Source organism: Ctenocephalides felis, unplaced genomic scaffold (assembly GCF_003426905.1).
Source record: "Ctenocephalides felis isolate EL2017-DRISC unplaced genomic scaffold, ASM342690v1 CF-g0.4_SCAFFOLD_03572, whole genome shotgun sequence".
NCBI lineage: Eukaryota > Metazoa > Arthropoda > Insecta > Siphonaptera > Pulicidae > Ctenocephalides > Ctenocephalides felis.
Genome location: NW_020539726.1, coordinates 3,182,473 through 3,190,385, shown reverse-complemented (window position 1 = coordinate 3,190,385; position 7,913 = coordinate 3,182,473). Strand labels below are relative to the sequence as shown.

The 7,913-nt window shown below is 39.7% G+C and overlaps 23 non-coding genes across 23 annotated transcripts; all 23 read right to left on the bottom strand.

The window, feature by feature from the left end:
- Positions 1-136: 136 nt before the first annotated feature.
- Positions 137-209, bottom strand: Trnar-ucg. Its single transcript has one exon. It is a non-coding gene; the product is annotated as a tRNA-Arg (tRNA).
- A 551-nt stretch (positions 210-760) lies between these two features.
- On the bottom strand, positions 761-833 carry Trnaq-uug. Its single transcript has one exon. It is a non-coding gene; the product is annotated as a tRNA-Gln (tRNA).
- A 297-nt stretch (positions 834-1,130) lies between these two features.
- Trnar-ucg lies at positions 1,131-1,203 on the bottom strand. The gene has a single exon. It is a non-coding gene; the product is annotated as a tRNA-Arg (tRNA).
- Positions 1,204-1,413: 210 nt separating this feature from the next.
- On the bottom strand, positions 1,414-1,486 carry Trnar-ucg. Its single transcript has one exon. It is a non-coding gene; the product is annotated as a tRNA-Arg (tRNA).
- Positions 1,487-1,598: 112 nt separating this feature from the next.
- Positions 1,599-1,671, bottom strand: Trnar-ucg. Its single transcript has one exon. It is a non-coding gene; the product is annotated as a tRNA-Arg (tRNA).
- Positions 1,672-2,092: 421 nt separating this feature from the next.
- Trnar-ucg lies at positions 2,093-2,165 on the bottom strand. The gene has a single exon. It is a non-coding gene; the product is annotated as a tRNA-Arg (tRNA).
- Positions 2,166-2,400: 235 nt separating this feature from the next.
- Positions 2,401-2,473, bottom strand: Trnar-ucg. Its single transcript has one exon. It is a non-coding gene; the product is annotated as a tRNA-Arg (tRNA).
- A 367-nt stretch (positions 2,474-2,840) lies between these two features.
- Positions 2,841-2,913, bottom strand: Trnar-ucg. The gene has a single exon. It is a non-coding gene; the product is annotated as a tRNA-Arg (tRNA).
- Positions 2,914-3,043: 130 nt separating this feature from the next.
- Trnar-ucg lies at positions 3,044-3,116 on the bottom strand. The gene has a single exon. It is a non-coding gene; the product is annotated as a tRNA-Arg (tRNA).
- A 352-nt stretch (positions 3,117-3,468) lies between these two features.
- Positions 3,469-3,541, bottom strand: Trnar-ucg. Its single transcript has one exon. It is a non-coding gene; the product is annotated as a tRNA-Arg (tRNA).
- Positions 3,542-3,653: 112 nt separating this feature from the next.
- On the bottom strand, positions 3,654-3,726 carry Trnar-ucg. The gene has a single exon. It is a non-coding gene; the product is annotated as a tRNA-Arg (tRNA).
- A 112-nt stretch (positions 3,727-3,838) lies between these two features.
- Positions 3,839-3,911, bottom strand: Trnar-acg. Its single transcript has one exon. It is a non-coding gene; the product is annotated as a tRNA-Arg (tRNA).
- A 210-nt stretch (positions 3,912-4,121) lies between these two features.
- Trnaq-uug lies at positions 4,122-4,194 on the bottom strand. The gene has a single exon. It is a non-coding gene; the product is annotated as a tRNA-Gln (tRNA).
- A 395-nt stretch (positions 4,195-4,589) lies between these two features.
- On the bottom strand, positions 4,590-4,662 carry Trnar-ucg. The gene has a single exon. It is a non-coding gene; the product is annotated as a tRNA-Arg (tRNA).
- A 205-nt stretch (positions 4,663-4,867) lies between these two features.
- Trnar-ucg lies at positions 4,868-4,940 on the bottom strand. The gene has a single exon. It is a non-coding gene; the product is annotated as a tRNA-Arg (tRNA).
- Positions 4,941-5,149: 209 nt separating this feature from the next.
- Trnar-ucg lies at positions 5,150-5,222 on the bottom strand. The gene has a single exon. It is a non-coding gene; the product is annotated as a tRNA-Arg (tRNA).
- Positions 5,223-5,617: 395 nt separating this feature from the next.
- Positions 5,618-5,690, bottom strand: Trnar-ucg. Its single transcript has one exon. It is a non-coding gene; the product is annotated as a tRNA-Arg (tRNA).
- A 258-nt stretch (positions 5,691-5,948) lies between these two features.
- On the bottom strand, positions 5,949-6,021 carry Trnar-ucg. The gene has a single exon. It is a non-coding gene; the product is annotated as a tRNA-Arg (tRNA).
- A 395-nt stretch (positions 6,022-6,416) lies between these two features.
- Trnar-ucg lies at positions 6,417-6,489 on the bottom strand. The gene has a single exon. It is a non-coding gene; the product is annotated as a tRNA-Arg (tRNA).
- Positions 6,490-6,962: 473 nt separating this feature from the next.
- Trnar-ucg lies at positions 6,963-7,035 on the bottom strand. The gene has a single exon. It is a non-coding gene; the product is annotated as a tRNA-Arg (tRNA).
- Positions 7,036-7,147: 112 nt separating this feature from the next.
- On the bottom strand, positions 7,148-7,220 carry Trnar-ucg. Its single transcript has one exon. It is a non-coding gene; the product is annotated as a tRNA-Arg (tRNA).
- A 348-nt stretch (positions 7,221-7,568) lies between these two features.
- Positions 7,569-7,642, bottom strand: Trnar-ucg. The gene has a single exon. It is a non-coding gene; the product is annotated as a tRNA-Arg (tRNA).
- Positions 7,643-7,758: 116 nt separating this feature from the next.
- Trnar-ucg lies at positions 7,759-7,831 on the bottom strand. The gene has a single exon. It is a non-coding gene; the product is annotated as a tRNA-Arg (tRNA).
- Positions 7,832-7,913: the final 82 nt, after the last annotated feature.

Below are 7,913 nucleotides of genomic sequence, written 5' to 3'. Positions count from 1 at the left end.
GCCTTATCCATTAAACCACGCGTTTCATAACATTACCATAATTACTAAAAATATGATTTGGAATGTGTAGTCAAATGACCTTGAATTTGAAATGGCGCAATAGAAAAATTTTGACGTAGCGACTCTCTTTGTTAAGCGACCGCGACAGGACTCGAACCTGCAATCTTCGGATCCGAAGTCCGACGCCTTATCCATTAGGCCACGCGGTCTTACACTTACAATGAAGTCCTGAAATATATTTTTAAAAAGTAGTCTAATGACCTTAAAATTTCAAACGGCACAACAGAAAAATACCGACGTAACGACTCTTTTGTTAAGCTAATGCGACAGGACAGCACTGTGTCCACAGTACTGAAAAATATGATTTGGAAAGTGTAGTCAAATGACCTTGAATTTCAAATGGCACAATAGAAAAATTATTGACGTAGCGACTCTCTTTGTTAAGCGACCGCGACAGGACTCGAACCTGCAATCTTCGGACCGCGACAGGACCCGAACCTGTAATCTTCGGATCCGAAGTCCGACGCCTTATCCATTAGGACACGCGGTTTTATAACATTACCATAGTACTGAAACTATGATTTGGAAAGTGTAGTCAAATGACCTTGAATTTGAAATAGGGCCATAGAAGAAATAGGCCAAGCGGTCGTAAAATGTTGCCATAATACTGAAAATATGATTTGGAAAGTTTAGTCAAATGACCTTAAATTTCAAACGGCGCAACAGAAAAAATACCGTCATAGCGACTCTCTTTGTTAAGCGACGGCGACAGGACTCGAATCTGCAATCTTCGGATCCAAAGTCCGACGCCTTATCCGTTAGGCCACGCGGTCTTATAACATTACCATTGTACTGAAAATATGATTTGGAATGTGTAGTCAAATGACCTTGAATTTCAAATGGCGCAATAGAAAAAATATTGACGTAGCGACTCTCTTTGTTAAGCGACCGCGACAAGTATCGAACCCGTAATCTTCGGATCCGAAGTCCGACGCCTTATCCATTAAACCACGCGTTCTCGTAACATTACCATGAATACTAAAAATATGATTTGGAATGTGTAGTCAAATGACCTTGAATTTGAAATGGCGCAATAGAAAAATTTTGACGTAGCGACTCTCTTTGTTAAGCGACCGCGACAGGACTCGAGCCTGCAATTTTCGGATCCGAAGTCCGACGCCTTATCCATTAGGCCACGCGGTCTTATAACATTACCATAGTACTGAAAATATGATTTGGAAAGTGTAGTCAAATGACCTTGAATTTTAAATAGGGCAATAGAAGTAATAGGCCAAGCGGTCGTAAAATGTTGTCATAATACTGAAAATATGATTTGGAAAATTTAGTCAAATGACCTTGAATTTCAAATGGCGCAATAGAAAAAATATGGACGTAGGGACTTTATTTGTTAAGCGACCGCGACAGGACTCGAACCTGCAATCTTCGGATTCGAAGTCCGACGCCTTATACATTAGGGCACGCGGTCTTACAATTTTAACAAAGTTCTTAAAATATAATTTAAAAAGTGTAGTCTATCGACCTTAAATTTCAAACGGCGCAACAGAAAAAATACCGTCATAGCGACTCTCTTTGTTAAGCGACCTCGACAAGACTCGAACCTGCAATCTTCGGATCCGAAGTCCGACGCCTTATCCATTAGGCCACGCGGTCTTACAACTTCAATGAAGTTCCTGAAATATATTTTAAAAAGTAGTCTAATGACCTTAAATTTCAAACGGCACAACAGAAAAAATACCGACGTAACGACTCTCTTTGTTAAGCTAATGCGACAGGACAGCACTGTGTCCACAGTACTGAAAACATGATTTGGAAAGTGTAGTCAAATGACCTTGAATATCAAATGGCACAATAGAAACAATATTGACGTAGCGACTCTCTTTGTTAAGCGACCGTGACAGGTATCGAACCTGTAATCTTCGGATCCGAAGTCCGACGCCTTATCCATTAAACCACGCGTTCTCATAACATTACCATAATTACTAAAAATATGATTTGGAATGTGTAGTCAAATGACCTTGAATTTGAAATGCCGCAATAGAAAAATTTTGACGTAGCGACTCTCTTTGTTAAGCGACCGCGACAGGACTCGAACCTGCAATCTTCGGATCCGAAGTCCGACGCTTTATCCATTAGGCCACGCGGTCTTACAACTTCAATGAAGTTCCTGAAATATATTTTAAAAAGTAGTCTAATGACCTTAAATTTCAAACGGCACAACAGAAAAAATACCGACGTAACGACTCTCTTTGTTAAGCTAATGCGACAGGACAGCACTGTGTCCACAGTACTGAAAATATGATTTGGAAAGTGTAGTCAAATGACCTTGAATTTGAAATGGCGCAATAGAAAAATTTTGACGTAGCGACTCTCTTTGTTAAGCGACCGCGACAGGACTCGAACCTGCAATCTTCGGATCCGAAGTCCGACGCCTTATCCATTAGGCCACGCGGTCTTATAACATAACCATAGTACTGAAAATATGATTTGGAAAGTGTAGTCAAATGACCTTGAATTTGAAATAGGGTCATAGAAGAAATAGGCCAAGCGGTCGTAAAATGTTGCCATAATAATGAAAATATGTTTTGGAAAGTTTAGTCAAATGACCTTAAATTTCAAACGGCGCAACAGAAAAAATACCGTGATAGCGACTCTCTTCAAATGACCTTGAATTTGAAATAGGGCAAAAAAAGAAATAGGCCAAGCGGTCGTAAAATGTTGCCATAATACTGAAAATATGATTTGGAAAGTTTAGTCAAATGACCTTAAATTTCAAACGGCGCAACAGAAAAAATACCGTCATAGCGACTCTCTTTGTTAAACGACCGCGACAGGACTCGAACCTGCAATCTTCGGATCCGAAGTCCGACGACTTACCCATTAGGCCACGCGGTCGTATAACATTACCATAGTACTGAAAATATGATTTGGAAAGTGTAGTCAAATGACCTTGAATTTGAAATAGGGCCATAGAAGAAATAGGCCCAACAGAAAAATTACCGTCATGGCGACTCTCTTTGTTGAACGACCGCGACAGGACTCGAACCTGCAATCTTCGGATCCGAAGTCCGACGCCTCATCCATTAGGCCACGCGGTCTTACAATTTTAACAAAGTTCTTAAAATATAATTTAAAAAGTGTCGACCTTAAATCGTTTATTGTTAAGCGACCGCGACAGGAATCGAACCTGTAATCTTCGGATCCGAAATCCGAAGCCTTACCCATTAAACCACGCGTTCTCATAACATTACCATAAATACTAAAAATATGATTTGGAAAGTGTAGTCCAATGACCTTGAATTTGAAATAGGGCAATAAAAGAAATAGTCCAAGCGGTCGTAAAATGTTGTCATAATACTGAAAATATGATTTGGAAAGTTTAGTCAAATGACCTTGAATTTCAAATGGCGCAATAGAAAAAATATGGACGTAGGGACTTCATTTGTTAAGCGACCGCGACAGGACTCGAACCTGCAATCTTCGGATCCGAAGTCCGACGCCTTATCCATTAGGCCACGCGGTCTTACAATTTTAACAAAGTTCTTAAAATATAATTTAAAAAGTGTAGTCTATCGACCTCAAATTTCAAACGGCGCAACAGAAAAAATACCGTCATAGCGACTCTCTTTGTTAAGCGACCGCGACAGGACTCGAACCTGCAATCTTCGGATCCGAAGTCCGACGCCTTATCCATTAAACCACGCGTTCTCATAACATTACCATAAATACTAAAAATATGGTTGGGAATGTGTAGTCAAATGACCTTGAATTTGAAATGGCGCAATAGAAAAATTTTGACGTAGCGACTCTCTTTGTTAAGCGACCGCGACAGGACTCGAACATGCAATCTTCGGATCCGTAGTCCGATGCCTTATCCATTAGGCCACGCGGTCTTATAATACTACCATAGTACTGAAAATATGATTTGGAAAGTTTAGTCAAATGACCTTGAATTTGAAATAGGGCCATAGAAGAAATAGGCCAAGCGGTCGTAAAATGTTGCCATAATACTGAAAATATGTTTTGGAAAGTTTAGTCAAATGACCTTGAATTTCAAATGGCGCAATAGAAAAAATATTGACGTAGGGACTTTATTTGCTAAGCGACCGCGACAGGACTCGAACCTGCAATCTTCGGATCCAAAGTCCGACGCCTTATCCGTTAGGCCACGCGGTCTTATAACATTACCATAGTACTAAAAATATGATTTGGAAAGTGTAGTCAAATGACCTTGAATTTGAAATAGGGCAATAGAAGAAATAGGCCAAGCAGTCGTAAAATGTTGCCATAATACTGAAAATATGATTTGGAAAGTTTAGTCAAATGACCTTGAGTTTCAAATGGCGCAATAGAAAAAATATTGACGTAGCGACTCTCTTTGTTAAGCGACCGTGACCGGTATCGAACCTGTAATCTTCGGATCCGAAGTCCGACGCCTTATCCATTAAACCACGCGTTCTCATAACATTACCATAAATACTAAAAATATGATTTGGAATGTGTAGTCAAATGACCTTGAATTTGAAATGGCGCAATAGAAAAATTTTGACGTAGAGACTCTATTTGTTAAGCGACCGCGACAGGACTCGAACCTGCAATCTTCGGATCCGAAGTCCGACGCCTTATCCATTAGGCCACGCGGTCTTACAACATTACCATAGTACTGAAAATATGATTTGGAAAGTGTAGTCAAATTGAATTTGAAATAGGGTCATAGAAGAAATAGGCCAAGCGGTCGTAAAATGTTGTCATAATACTGAAAATATGATTTGGAAAGTGTAGTCAAATGACCTTGAATTTCAAATGGCACAATAGAAACAATATTGACGTAGCGACTCTCTTTGTTAAGCGAGCGCGACAGGAATCGAACCTGCAATCTTCGGATCCGAAGTCCGACGACTTATCCATTAGGCCACGCGGTCTTATATTATTACCATAGTACTGAAAATATGATTTGGAAAATGTAGTCAAATGACCTTGAATTTGAAATGGGGCAATAGAAGAAATAGGCCACGCGGTCGTGAAATGTTGCCATAATACTGAAAATATGATTTGGAAAGTTTAGTCAAATGACCTTGAATTTCAAATGGCGCAATAGAAAAATTTTGACGTAGCGACTCTCTTTGTTAAGCGACCGCGACAGGACTCGAACCTGCAATCTTCGGATCCGAAGTCCGACGCCTTATCCATTAGGCCACGCGGTCTTATAACATTACCATAGTACTGAAAATATGATTTGGAAAGTGTAGTCAAATGACCTTGAATTTGAAATAGGGTCATAGAAGAAATAGGCCAAGCGGTCGTAAAATGTTGCCATAATACTGAAAATATGTTTTGGAAAGTTTAGTCAAATGACCTTAAATTTCAAACGGCGCAACAGAAAAAATATTGACGTAGCGACTCTCTTTATTAAGCGACCGCGACAAGTATCGAACCTGTAATCTTCGGATCCCAAGTCCGACGCCTTATCCATTAAACCACGCGTTCTCGTAACATTACCATAAATACTAAAAATATGATTTGGAATGTGTAGTCAAATGACCTTGAATTTGAAATGGCGCAATAGAAAAATTTTGACGTAGCAACTCTCTTTGTTAAGCGACCGCGACAGGACTCGAACCTGCAATCTTCGGATCCGAAGTCCGACGCCTTATCCATTAGGCCACGCGGTCTTGTAACGGATCCGAAGTCCGACGCCTTATCCATTAGGCCACGCGGTCGTATAACATTACCATAGTACTGAAAATATGATTTGGAAAGTGTAGTCAAATGACCTTGAATTTGAAATAGGGCAATAAAAGAAATAGGCCAAGCGGTCGTAAAATGTTGCCATAATACTGAAAATATGATTTGGAAAGTTTAGTCAAATGACCTTGAATTTCAAATGGCGCAATAGAAAAAATATTGACGTAGGGACTTTATTTGCTAAGCGACCGCGACAGGACTCGAACCTGCAATCTTCGGATCCGATGTCCGACGCCTTATCCGTTAGGCCACGCGGTCTTATAACATTACCATAGTACTAAAAATATGATTTGGAAAGTGTAGTCAAATGACCTTGAATTTGAAATAGGGCAATAGAAGAAATAGGCCAAGCAGTCGTAAAATGTTACCATAATACTGAAAATATGATTTGGAAAGTTTAGTCAAATGACCTTGAATTTCAAAAGGCGCAATAGAAAAAATATTGACGTAGCGACTCTCTTTGTTAAGCGACCGTGACAGGTACCGAACCTGTAATCTTCGGATCCGAAGTCCGACGCCTTATCCATTAAACCACGCGTTCTCATAACATTACCATAAATACTAAAAATATGATTTGGAATGTGTAGTCAAATGACCTTGAATTTGAAATGGCGCAATAGAAAAATTTTGACGTAGCGACTCTCTTTGTTAAGCGACCGCGACAGGACTCGAACCTGCAATCTTCGGATCCGAAGTCCGACGCCTTATCCATTAGGCCACGCGATCTTATAACATTACCACAGTACTGAAAATATGATTTGGAAAGTGTAGTCAAATAGGGTCATAGAAGAAATAGGCCAAGCGGTCGTAAAATGTTGCCATAATACTGAAAATATGATTTGGAAAATTTAGTCAAATGACCTTAAATTTCAAACGGCGCAACAGAAAAAATACCGTGATAGCAACTCTCTTTGTTAAGCGACCGCGACAGGACTCGAACCTGCAATCTTCGGATCCGAAGTCCGACGCCTTAATCCGAAGGGCACGCGGTCTTATAACATTACCATAGTACTGAAAATATGATTTGGAAAGTGTAGTCAAATGACCTTGAATTTGAAATAGGGCAATAAAGAAATAGGCCAAGCGTCGTAAAATGTTGCCAAAACATGAAAATATGATTTGGAAAGTGTTTAGTCAATGACTTGAATTTCAAATGGCGCAATAGAAAAAATATTGACGTAGGGACTTTATTTGTTAAGCGACCACGACAGGACTCGAACCTGCAATCTTCGGATCCGAAGTCCGACGCCTTATCCATTAGGCCACGCGGTCTTACAATTTTAACAAAGTTCTTAAAATATAATTTAAAAAGTGTAGTCTATTGACCTTAAATTTCAAACGGCGCAACAGAAAAAATACCGTCATAGCGACTCTCTTTGTTAAGCGACCGCGAAAGGACTCGAACCTGCAATCTTCGGATCCGAAGTCCGACGCCTTATCCATTAGGCCACGCGGTCTTACAATTTTAACAAAGTTCTTAAAATATAATTTAAAAAGTGTCGACCTTAAATCGTTATTGTTAAGCGACCGCGACAGGAATCGAACCTGTAATCTTCGGATCCGAAATCCGAAGCCTTACCCATTAAACCACGCGTTCTATAACATTACCATAAATACTGAAATATGATTTGGAAAGTGTAGTCCAATGACCTTGAATTTGAAAATAGGGCAATAAAAGAAAAGTCCAAGCGGTCGTAAAATGTTTCATAATACTGAAAATATGATTTGGAAAGTTTAGTCAAATGACCTTGAATTTCAAATGGCGCAATAGAAAAAATATGGACGTAGGGACTTATTTGGTTAAGCGACCGCGACAGGACTCGAACCTGCAATCCTCGGATCCGAAGTCCGACGCTTTATCCAATTAGGCCACGCAGGGTCTTACAATTTTAACAAAGTTATTAAAATATAATTTAAAAAGTGTAGTCTATCGACCTCAAATTTCAAACGGCGCAACAGAAAAAAATACCGTCATAGCGACTCTCTTTGTTAAGCGGACCGCGACAGGACTCGAACCTGCAATCTTCGGATCCGAAGTCCGACGCCTTATCCATTAAACCACGCGTTCTCATAAATTACCATAAATACTAAAAATATGGTTGGGAATGTGTAGTCAAATGACCTTGAATTTGAAATGGCGCAATAGAAAA